Source organism: Bombus pyrosoma, linkage group LG14 (assembly GCF_014825855.1).
Source record: "Bombus pyrosoma isolate SC7728 linkage group LG14, ASM1482585v1, whole genome shotgun sequence".
Taxonomy (NCBI): Eukaryota; Metazoa; Arthropoda; class Insecta; order Hymenoptera; family Apidae; genus Bombus; species Bombus pyrosoma.
The window spans coordinates 9,169,479-9,182,530 of NC_057783.1; the positions used below are offsets into that span (position 1 = coordinate 9,169,479).

At 36.1% G+C, this 13,052-nt stretch overlaps 1 protein-coding gene across 7 annotated transcripts in view; it reads left to right on the forward strand.

Moving 5' to 3' along the window:
• The window catches only part of LOC122574640, a 248,895-nt gene that overhangs the window by 158,529 nt on the left and 77,314 nt on the right, over positions 1-13,052 (forward strand). The window lies entirely within an intron of this gene.

Sequence of the window (13,052 nt, forward strand, 5' to 3'; positions counted from 1 at the left end):
GTTCGCGCTAGAATGCGTTGCACCTAAGTCTTTCGGAAGTCACCGACGGAGCCCGAAGATACGCGAAGACGCACGAACTAATACGATCCGACGTAGTCAATGTTGTTCCCGCGCAAAATCTATGGCGTTATACTTTTTGTGCGTAATTAATTAGTGGTTTAATGTAATCAAACCATAATTGTTGATGTTTGATGGAGATACTTTGTAACGAAATTCTGGTCTACTAATGGAGTGAAAAGAATGCTGTAAAATATTGCTTACATAGCGGTTTCTTTGTGCATAAAGAAAAGCAGAGTTGCAGTATCATGACAGGAAGTTTTCAGGCGGTATGATGCTAACATTATTAATAGGTTTATGATAATTTATTCTTCTCGTGGACTGAAAACGGCATCGCGAAATAATATATTTCTATTATTTTAGATTATGAAGCTTTCATTTGCTATATGAATTTTAGTGACTGTAGGAGTCAATAGAGGACAATATGAATAATTTTATTGTGAATTCCTATTGTAACAAAACGAGAGGGTACCATAGAATATTAATTAATTAATTATTCGAAATAGTACATAAAGTTACTGCAAATGATATTTGAATAGTCATATATAATTAAAGAAGTTTTAAAATGCATGTAGATATTTTTGATACTGTGAGATATAAATTACGAACACTTCATTCCTAAAACTTTTCATTAAACATTTGCTGCAGAAATTAGCGGTGAACAACGAAATCAACGATCTTCCTAGAAATTTATGGAACGTAAAGAGAAAATAAGAAAGTTAATGTATTTGTTTGGTTATACACGCGACGCGTGAAGTATTCATACATTCAGCAAACGTTTGACCCCATAGAAACTGCCACGCGTACGTATTAATTAATAATTGAACAGCGCGCCGTGCTATATGAATAATTCATAATTAAAAGTCATAATTTTCACATATCGTCGCCATTTCCCATGATACGTGAAAATGTATAAGCAAATGTCACATGAGATGCATATTATTTAATACAAAATTTCTTTCGTTTTAAATTAAAGACATGGGTCAAATTTGATTAATATCTCTACAACGCTATGCAGTAAAATTAATTCAAAATCTAAATTTTGGTACCTGAATAATTAAAAAAAACGACGAATCAAATGTCGAAAATTAGCTATAATTTATATATTTCCATAATAATTTTTCATCACATTGTTTAAAATATAAATATATTGCAAAACAGTACGTTTAGTAATAATCTCGAAATTGTTTCCAAACATTCAATGTGTCTATCTGTCCTTAGAACACGCGAAACATTGTTCGAAACGTGTGCACCTAAATTCGTATCCAGCAGAACTTTGTTGAAACAAAATGTGTCTTCTCCACCAGGAGCGAAACACGTGCTTGTTAACTGTTACGTGAATGATAGCCAGCGCATTCCCATTAAAAGTGGAGAAACGTTTCATCCTGATTCGTTGTAATCGCCGTGTGAAAATTATTCGTACGACAAACACATTCTCTGTTTCCTGCTAAACTTCGGGGAATGATATAACGTGGTTTTGTATGGAATTATGTTTCGTTTAATTAGATTAATTAAATTCGTCGATAACGAGATCAGAGAGAAAAACAAATAGGGATTGTACACATGCTTCGAGGAGCATATCGCGAATTTCCATGTCACGAACATCTAATTGTCAATTGTATTATTTTAAACTTCAACGTGGAATATATCGGTTGCAATCAAGGTCTGATAATATCTATAATCACACAGTAATTTTAGTTACCCTTTGAATTAAATCTGTAATTTTCTTGCTAATTGGATACGTTTATGTACATTACTAAATGAACACTCTATTTCAAGTGGTGTAATTCAGTTGGTTCTGGGAACTTTATGGATTCGTTCTAAACATAAAAAGCTCAAAGTACACCGCTGTTAAAGAGAGGATTAATTACACGAATCTCGTTTAAGAGATCCCCAAAAGAATTCAAAAACGAGAGAGAGAAAAGAAAGTCCATAATTAACCAGCGCCTTCTTCTGTGTAATCATAAAGTAGATTCAACCTTTGCAGATTCCAAAGAAATACCCTACTCTAATCTTTAATTCTGATTCTTTCGAAATCATGGGAGAATCGTAAATCATTTGATACTAACGAAATTGTTTTCCAGTTTTGAATATTCTGAACGCGACTGTCCGCTATCAGGACAGATTATGCAGTCTCAGAAAGGATCACAGATAATGGACGCGCTTCTCTTCCATATCCGCCACACCACGAATGTACGCAGAGGGTGAAAAGCATGAGCTCTTCTTTTCTGAAAGCGCCAATCACTTTTTTCCCGGCAATAGGCGAACAATACCAGTCACCTACGGTTATTTTATTTTATGATGGGTATTTTTATGCCCACGTGCGCGGCCAGGAGTTGCATTTAATCCGTCTGGAGAAGCGTTTCCAGGCAGGGTAACTGGATCAAACGGCCGTATGCTATGGGGAGGGGGTGGTGGTTAAATGGGGAGAAGATGGGCCAAGCACAGTGAATCGCGTGCCGTTCCCGTTTTACGATTCTGCCCCCTCTCTTACCACTGCGGCTGCCGCTCTTTTTTTGGTCTCGAACGCGTCTTTTTACCCTCTACTCCTCTATCTTGCCGGTACCTAAAGTGTATGACATAAAACAACAGGGAAGAGTTATACGGTTTTCTTTTTTAGGGTTTCACGGGGCGGGAAAATGGTTTCTGTATTCATAGAGAGACGTGTTTTATTCGCGAATCCGAGAGACTCGACGAAGATTGACTGCTTCCCCCTCGAAGCTTTTTAGGTTACCGTCAATGAGAATCGAATGGATTAAGGATTTTGGAAAGAACGACATGGTAAGGATGAAGTTTCGAAATCGTACGGTGTCCAGCTGTAGATTCTTCTCCATCTGTGTTTTTCTCTTTCCATTTGATTTTTCACCCTTTGTTTCCTTTTTTATACTCTTGCTGACCTTTTTTTACCTACTCTCCCGGTACGCACCATTAAGCCCTTTAAATGAGAGTCGAAAGCTGGCAAACTCTTGAGGATATAATCCTGGCTTTGCGAGGCTATGATCCTTCTAACGGCGAAAGCCCGCTCTTGTGATATTATATAAAAACTATCCTGCTTTAGTATCATTTGCTCTTAGGCCTTGAAGTTTGCCACTTCCCTTCCGACCGATCGTTCTTTACGATATTTTAAATTCGTTCCGCTCTTAGGGATAATGGTATCGTCATTACTTGTCGAATATGTCTCTCTAGATTACCTTCTTTACTTTGCCTTAAATTATGATGTTAAAAATTGATTCAACACCGTTTACATAATTTCAATAATATCTTCCATTTTAATTTCGGGTTATTGGTAATTCGGTTCGGTTGGTACGTCGATCTTAATCAGTAAAGCCAATAATTAACACTGTACAATTTGTCACAGATACAATTTTCCTTTTTGGCTCTTAATGTTAAATAACTGTTACGTATCTTTCTTTATATATCGTATTGTGTTAGTAATCTATTATTTCTTAATTATCCGTGTCTAAAGAAAAATCCAAATATTGAAAATATTACATTACGTCACTGCTCTACGCTTGAATTTCTTGATCCATTTCCCCTACCCCAGTTTCTTACAACCTTCACGCAATGTTGATATTAAATTTGGCCATTCGGCGTTCAAGCGTTCTAAAGGTTAGACGTGTATAGAATTTCTCTTATAATTCGGTTTACAATTCAATTCCCACACGTAGCCTCTTATCAGTTAGAATATCTCGAGCATAACTTTTATAAATAATATTTTTTAATATTTTTTTATTTATTAACTCGTCGTAATTTAAGGCGTTTACAATAATTTTAATAATTAATTATCCTTGTTCAAATCAAAACGAATATACCAAAATACTTTTTTACACCCCGTGTGGAATTAAATTGGTTCATCAAGTATGTAAAAATATCCTGCGACCAAATTGTAAGTCACATTTTTATTTATTAATTTTCATTTATCGATATCTTGTGTTTGTCGGGCCTTGTTATTAGGTTTTCCTGTTTGTATTAAAGCTTGATATAATATTATAGTAGTTTATGACTTTACATTACAGAAAGCAATATGTTACGAAAAAGTACAATTCAGTCGATACTGTTAATGATAATATTGTTACACAATACGTGCATATACATGTGTATGAAAACTATGCTACGGGCTGGAAGCGGGAAATTGTACGAAGCGTGTTTACAAATTTTGGTGTAGTTTGCGAGCTAATGTTATTGTTGTTTAATTTGCATAGAATATCGAATATAATATTTGGTTCAGAAAATTTTGACATGACATAAGCAACAAGATATTCGGCTAATTGGATTGAAGATGGAAAAGAATACGGGAAATTAACCTTATGTTTATAGAATTATATAATGTTAAGTTACAGTAATAAAATTACTCTTTTGCCAGATATTTCTTCCGTAATTGTATGCATATGTACAAAACTTTCATGCAAGAAAATTCCTACTATTACGAGACATAAAATAAAAATTCAAATGCTTATTGTTAAGCGATGAGAATACTACAAATAATTAAATTTTCATTTAAACTGGAAAGAAGTAAGAGAATATGTTAAGAAATTAGGATACTCGGTTGCTTCCTGTAACATCTCATGTATATAATTTCGACTTTCTTGATCCTCGAGAGAATATCGCCCGCATCGCTGTGAGAGAACGTGCTCGCGTAAATTTACGGTGAAATGTTGCTTCACTATACTCCACTCTGCCATATTAGACTGTATTCTTGAATTCGCATACACGACGTAAGATTTATAGGCGAGCTAAACTCCAACGTTCAATGCATATTACTGTTAACGAATACTTGCCTCTTGTTTTATTTCTGACGCGTTCCATTTTAATCCCAATGCAAATGTTATTCGTAAAAGAGCCATAATCTATGTCTAGTTAACGCTTTAACCCACTTAAGACCGAATTAGTAAGATGGGGTCAAGTGATCTATAGATATCTTACCAAGTACCGTCTAATTGATTATTCTTCAGCTATCGTTTCGTTTGAAATTTCGTGTGTTTCAGCTCTGGTTCATTAAAGGCGTTTTATTTATAATATTTATTATTTTCCAAATTAGGTTTTCCAAGTGTCAATCTTTTATGTCATTTTCATCTTAACGTTTCCTAAATTAATCTAATCAAGGGTTTAGGTAACATGTAATTGTAATTAAATATTTAATTAGTTACATACTCTCTAATTTTCTAAAATTATTTCCACTTTGTCAACTATATAACTGATATTTTATCAATAAAAGATTGACCTCGGGGAAGAAACTTAAAACTCGAATATCGACGTTTTCAAAGCTTTTCAGCTCTCTAAACATTTAACAGCATAATCTTAAATAGTAGATTCCCCGATTTTCTAGTTTCTTCTTGTCTTCCACTCTCGATCACATCGACAAATGTGCTAATTTTTCAATTCCATGGTATTGTACGAAATTTATTAATTAATCAGACAATCGACTGCTCTGTGATTTATTGGGAGAACATCGATGTAATCCCACCGACACGCTTTCGCATTGGAATTTATTATAATATTTATTAAGCGTTTATTACGCTCGCGTATTAATAAATAGAAACGCAAATTGTAATAGCATTGAATTAAACAACAATATTATTATTTAGCATTGTCGATTTAATTATTGGAATTGATTATTAATATCCCAAATTCCTTCTACTTCGTTCTCTGATGACTAATAATTTATAAATCGCGAATATAATCAACTGGGCGTGATTGCTTCAAGTTCAAAGATTCATCATGATTCGCGATTGATCACAATTAATCATTTTATCATTATTTCTTTTCCTTTGAAACAGAATCTTAGACATTCATATTGTTGATCATGGAATGCGGATCATGGAATAAGGTAGATCTTTGCCTCGTTTGTAACGATAACAAATATGAATTAAAAGTAAATTTTTCTCACAAGGAAAAGGAAAGCAAGGGATTAGTTGAAGACGAGGGAAGAATACTATGGAAAATAATTTTTCTACACCAAATAAAACAAAAAGAAATTTGTTTTATTGTTATTCCCTCTTTCTTTATGATTCACAAGGTATGTGTACAATGGAAAACGTGGAACAAGCTGACTGAAATTGCCAATTGATTTATTTTATAAACACTTCTGTTTGACAAACAGTTCTGTTTGTTATCGATGAAGAACAACGAGGAACGTGTTGCACGTGGTTTCTGCCGTAAAGGGAACTAAAGCTATTTGTTTTGTTGATTAAATTCTTCACTAATAGTTTTGTTACTGCCTTCTAATTACCATTGTCGTTTCGTAGTATCCAAATCAAAATTTTTTTTCTTTTGATAAAACTTTAATTTTTATGTAAAACTATTTTCATCAAACATTTTCGTTGAAGTAATGTTTTTAGTAACAGACGAAAAAGATTTTTCGTAAATAAATCGAACGTCGAAGCGTATTGAATAGCTCCAAATTTCACATTGACGCAAAGTTAGAACTAAAAGCATTATTTCTACCTGAAAAGGAATAAAACAGGGAAAGAAAAATAAGAAACTTGCCGGAGTTTCGTGCCAGACGGTACTAGGGCTGCCTGCTATTTTCTCCCGTGCTTCCAAGGCATTTAAAAGTCAATCCACAATCAGTGTTTTATGGGAAAGATTAAGCCTCGCATTCTGAAGCGTCTTTGTGTAGCAGAAAAGGCCATTAAGCTTAAGCAAATGAAATAGTGTGCTTGTTGTACTCCCGCGCGTGACTGTTTCCTTTTTTTCCCCTCCTCTTTTCCCCGTTATACATCCCTTTCTCTTGTCATCGTTGATGAACACCGAAAGTGATTTTCATAAATGTAATTTTAATACTTGTCAAGACGTGCCATCATTTGTATGCAAATTTCATCGTGCGAAAATTTATGCGTTAAATCCGTGCCACCCAGCTGTTGAAAGAACCAATATTTATTCAGGTCTTGAAGATTTCCGAACCAATGTGATCTGAGAAAATACACAATATTCCATGGAATCTTTTCCTTGAGGAACTTACATAGCTACGTCTATCTGAATAGACATTAGTTAAGCATCGTATTGAGTATTTCCGGAATTAATACTGCAGCAAAGATTCTTCTCATTAATACCGACCGCCAATGTGAAAAAACCTCTCGAATGCATTCTTTATCTTAATTCTCAGAGATTAGTACACTATCCTAGATAAGAAACGTGTAGGAACTAAAATCGAATTTGTCAGCTCGAAAGGATTGCAACGAAAAGCATGAAACGTTTACGAACGTGGTGTATTTGAGGGTGTGCAGGAAGTGTGGAAGGAACAAACGGCGGCTGGAAATCAGTCGGGATTCGTTTACGGTGGAAAAAGTCAGATGGAACGAGGCCGGTCGACCAGACTGCGGGAAAGAAGTAAGGGTAGCTATTCGCGTGTCCTGTGTGACGCGAGCAAACCTCTCGCTCCGGGAAAGAGAGAAAGAAAGAGAAAGAGAGAGGTACGAGGTTCTCGTGTACCTAGCCTCTCTCCATACCAGGCAGAAACTAATTTAAGTTGGAGAATCACTTTGGCTGTTTCGATTTATTCAGATACTCGACGTATTTCCCGCGAGAGGCCAACCCGTCCGACGTTTCCTCCCCACCGACTCTGCGTCCCTGCCATTCACCTTCGATGCATGAGTCCCGACAGTGCGCACACTGGCCCATGTGAAAATTCGACGCTGTGAAACCCGCTTAAACCGAACCGACGTATGCACTTCGTATTACCTGCCTTCTTCTTCTCCCCTTCTCTATTCCCTTCGTTTCAAACGTTCGCCAAGGTGCATTGTACCTGTCTGCGCGCCCGCAGTCCCCCGCCTGCTGCACCACCGTTTCTTGTACCGTTGACATCTCGAAATTCGACTTCGAATAACGTCGTGAAGTGGATTTCGGTTCTGTTTTTATTGAAACTGGCGGCCAGCGCAAACGCTTCCAACCGTTTGAAATTGATAACAACCGAGAGTAAAGAAACTCATTGTGTGGGGAGTGACGTGGATGAGAAAGGGAAATAAGGTAATTTGACTGGACAGGTTAGGCAATTACGATTACATATGTTAATTTACGTAAAAATCCGAATATTTTGGTCGACTCATAGTGATAATATGTATGGGAATTTAATCCCTTAAAAATATTTGTAGCGCGACAATATCCTTAAGAAGTAAAATTCTCCTGGAAAACATTTCTTGGCTGTCTGTATTTTTTGTGCAACATTAACAAACAATTCACAAATGGATATAACGGCAACTTAGCGTTAAAACATATAACATGGCATTTTAGACGCCGAAATTACCGATACTATTAGGTTGTCCGAAAAGTTTCTTTCGTTTTATAAGATGATAATAGATGAGCAACAATTTTTGTTTTATATTATTTTATTGAATTAGGTATGATCCATTTCGTTATATTTCTATTATTATGTTTGTGCATAACTCAATAAACTAATATAAAACAAAAAACATTGTGCGTCTATTATTTTCTTATAAAACGAAAGAAACTTTTCGGGTAACCTAATATATATTTCACGTTTCTTTCACTCGAAAACGGTGAGCTGAGAGCTAAATTTCTCTTTAAAAACAGATTCTTCTAACTATTTTACACGACATATTAATTTTTTATCAACTTTCTAAGGACGGTTTTTAATAATTAATCAAAAAGTCAATTTTGCAGTGGCTTACTATAGGAATGAAACTTTCAACTTTAAAGATGAATATTTTCATTTCGATAAGGTTAGGCTCTTTAAAAATTGAATCATGTATAATTAATATACTAAATAACCTATTGATAATATTATATATCTGTTTAGATTATGAGTGTATACGCATGTTTGAGTTATAGCGGTATGTATTTGTAGGTTTGGATCATGCTTGTATATGTATATATTTATTTATATGTATTAGATATGTTACGATATTTTGTTATACTGTATTTACTATTGTGTGTAACATGTATATGGAAGCGGGACGTTGTAATCCTGTTAAGAAAAGCAATAGAAATATATAAATAACGTACCATCAGAATTGCAAAGAAATCGTAGGAAAGTCAATCTACGCTGCAAATACCTTAAGGGCTCACTGAATTTTAGAAAAAGGTAACATTATGATTTTTATCGAACCGAATATTACGGAGGCGGAATTTTAGGACTGATCGCATTAAATGTAATATAACGAAGGTAGAGCTAAAAGGTTAATAATTTTGCAAGATTAATTCTTGAAATTGAGGAATTCTTTGAGAAATATGTGTGTCCTCTTTCGTTCGTCTTTTCGCTTGCAAACAGATCCAAGTGTTTGATTTCCAGCAGTTTGAATCTCGTTTTACGAGTGCACCCTTGTATAGGTGTAATGCGTCGGAGAGCGATAGTTTTTCAATGTCTAGAAATTGCTCTCGAAGCGTGTAAATTTGATGCATCCCTCCTGGCTCGTAGTTCGAACGGGGGAAGCAATTTTTAGCGAAGCGCATAATTATGCAGGAATGCCATGAAAACAGGGGATTCAATGAAACAGCGCGCAGCGAATTCTTTCTATCGAGTTTGCTCTTTTTGCACCAGCAGAAAATCAAACTCGAAAGCTTTTCCATTAGGGAAGGATATTATAGACACGTGGAGTGAGAAATTCGATCGATTTTCTTCAGTTTACAGCGCTTTAGCGATCAGAGTTTCCTGCGCAATCAACGAGATATGCATGAGAATCGCTCCTTTGCATTATCTTTCAAGGAAAGCCGAATTTCTTGTTTCATGCAATTTGTTTGGTAAATATTGTTTATTCGTAAAACGTCTCTTCAGCTCATCTTATCTATCATCGTCATAATAACCGATACCAAACGATGCATTATCGGAAAATATTTCAACGCAAAATAATACAACGTAAAAATATACAACGCAACTTTGGTCTTATTATCGATATTCGATCATTGAAAAATAATAAAAAATCGTTCGAAATACGTGGCTACCTCAAACACCTCTCATTAAAAGTTCCATCAGAAACTCTCAGCCATAATCTTCTCAATCACCGTCCTAATCTCGTCGCGAAAATTCGCGGACGCTCCAGCCATTAGAGCGCAGAAATTACTTTCTAAACAGATAGAGAGCTTTTTCCAAAATTTCCTCTGGAATCGAAAGCTTGGCCCGGTCGCGTGTTGGTCATAATTACACGGAGACACAATCGAATCAGTAGGGAATACGGTATCGATCGGTCGTTGATCAATGGAAACCCGATGAATTCGTGCATCGCCACCTGTGATGACGAAACAGAGCTTGGATATCGACTGTGTGGCGTACGTAATATGTGTGCGTAGACGGACGAATACGACATTTGGCTGGAATTGTTTGCCATGTGCAACATCGAGGCACAGCGACACATGTAGATGGTAAACGCTTTTGAGTATCGCGGCCATTATCGTGCCTTCGAAAAGCGCGGCTCGTTGAAATCTCGTCCTGGTACTATATGAAACGATTTACTAGCCGAGCGACCCGCACGTGCTCGCCGTAAGATTTACCGCCAAGCATTTTACCCTTTATTATTGCATCTCGTTAATAATGTCGCGAATTCTCCGAACTTTCCCGAGATCGATCATCAGCTTCCGATATTTGTTCGAATATAACTTTAAATAAGAAGTTGAGTTGTTTGAAAAATTCGTAGCGTCTTTGATAATCGACACACACATATGAAATCTATTATATATTTGGCAAGGTGATATATACATGCGTAATATTTTTAATTTATTATAATGAAAGACAAATACTAATAATAATTGAACATATGTAAAAGTAAGCTTTCAAATTTGGAAAAAGGAGCATGCACGAGATGCTCATTTGTGTACCAAAGAGGTAGTAACTACAAAGGATACTTTTATCTTTCTTCTTGATTATATCTAACGACAAAGGTTGATTGTAAAATCGAGTCGCACAAAAATCGCTGTTCACGTCGTGCTCTTGCAATTAACTTGCAAGCAAGAGTTAAATCGTTAACGGCGTGACTCTTTGTAATTAGTAGCAGAAGCAATTACCGTTTGCTGCTTTTAATAAAATTCCGGAGATAATGGGTTGGTAATGAACCATGTCTCCTTTGTAATGAAAACATTGACACCGTTCTACTGATGAAACGTGCTCATGGAATATCAATAGGCGACATTTAATAATAAAACGCTTCGTAAAGCACCATTTATTTCCTCCTTCTCGTATTATAAACGATATGAAATTTAAAATTACAATTAAAAGCTGTTATAGATTTCTATTTAAAGAAAGCGTGGCGCAAGTCAATATTTAGATTAATTGATAAACTTAGTTCGTAAATTGAGAAATCCTAAATTGAGGAACTCGGAGACACATTTTATCTGCAATCCATCATGCCTCCAATTAGAATCAAATATAAAGAGATAAAATATATCGTCACGTGTGACGTCTTCTAATCAGTTGTCGAAAGAATTACCAAGAGGAAAACGTAAGAACATTAGTCAAGTACGACTTATTAATCGCCCATTAAAGGAAGAATTATCTGGATTCTTGGTTAAGAAAGACCGTTAAACAATGAGTTATTGTAGTCATCGACGTTTCTCATCCTTGCCCTCGTCCCCTATGGACTGACAGTTAAAGACGGAACGTGGACGATACTGGAACTTTACATGCGAAACAATGACCTGAACATCGTGAATGCATCCCAATGGTATGCGCTCAGAGCTCGTACAAGATCGTTTCACGTTACAACTGTACAAGAAAGAGGCTGCGGATGTTCCGTCATTGTCTCCTTAAAGGATCTCAGCGTAAAGCCGTGCAGAGGTCGTTAAGAATGAAATTCTCCTGGCTTATCACCGCCGGGAAAAGGGGAATTTAACTAATTAACTGAGGAAAGGACAGGTCACCGGGGATATTTCGGTGTATTTAACAAGGAAATGCACGGTCGTAATGACGTTTCTGAGAACACGTTTTTCCAACCATTCTCTCTTTCTCTCTCTCTCTTTCCCGCTATCTATCTATCTGTCTTTCGACTTCTCGAGCTTTTCTCGTTTCTCTCGTCAGCCAGGCGAAACGAAGGAAGAAGGATGGCAGAAGGGAAAAGTGCCGGTGAAATTATTTCCTAAACTTCCGGCAATCATTTTAATGGCGTCCCTTGGTTAATTGAATCATGGAAAGCGCCGCCAGTGTTGGAGATGCTGATAAGTTAACTCGGTCTCTCAAGGGTCGTGCATTTCACTGTTTGCGAGAATACTGACACCGTAAGTAGTTGAAGTAGGATTCAAAATAAGAAGATAATTTGAAAGTAAAACTATGGAATTTGTAATTTCAAATGTCAGTCGCCTGAAAAGATAGATGTAGCAGAAGTTAAAAGCTTCTGTTAATGCGAAACCTTAGCCAAATCGAAACGAGCACGCCAATCGATTGGAATTCATCCCGTCGAAGAGCCTACAACTTGGGAAAGTGGCCAGGAATGAATTTTATCGATTTAGTGTGACGAGAACTTCATAATCCTTCGAGCTATGAGCCTTCGAATTAAAAGAACTCGAGCAATTGACAAGCATTCACTGGAGGAAGTAAAAAGAAATTACATGTCACGGCGTAGAAAACGTGCAGGTGACTCAGGAGTATTTTATTCGGTCCTGGATATTCCGAGAAAATCGCAAGCAACCTTATCCGACAACTAGAAATCCATGTCGTTGCACCCTGTTGTGTGCTACCCACGTAAACAACATTTTATCTTATATCATGATACTTGGAAAAGATACTTTTAGTATTTTTAATAATTTTCACATAGAACAACAGCAAGATCTCTGGATCGCTGATATCATTTCCTAGATAAATTCTGGTTCCTCCTGAAACGAAATGTAAGTGTATCTTAAACGAACTTATAATTCCAATTGTATTAAAAGCTTAAGAAATTGCAATGGCTATAATTCCAACGGAGCACGTAATACGACAAATTCATTGAACATGAATTGGGAGAGAACATAAATGATGGTCCCTGTAGTAGGTGAATTTTATTTTTCTTGCACTTCGATGAAGCTGTAAAAACTTTCGTCCGTTCATTCAGATCTACTTTTCGAAAGCCAGGAAC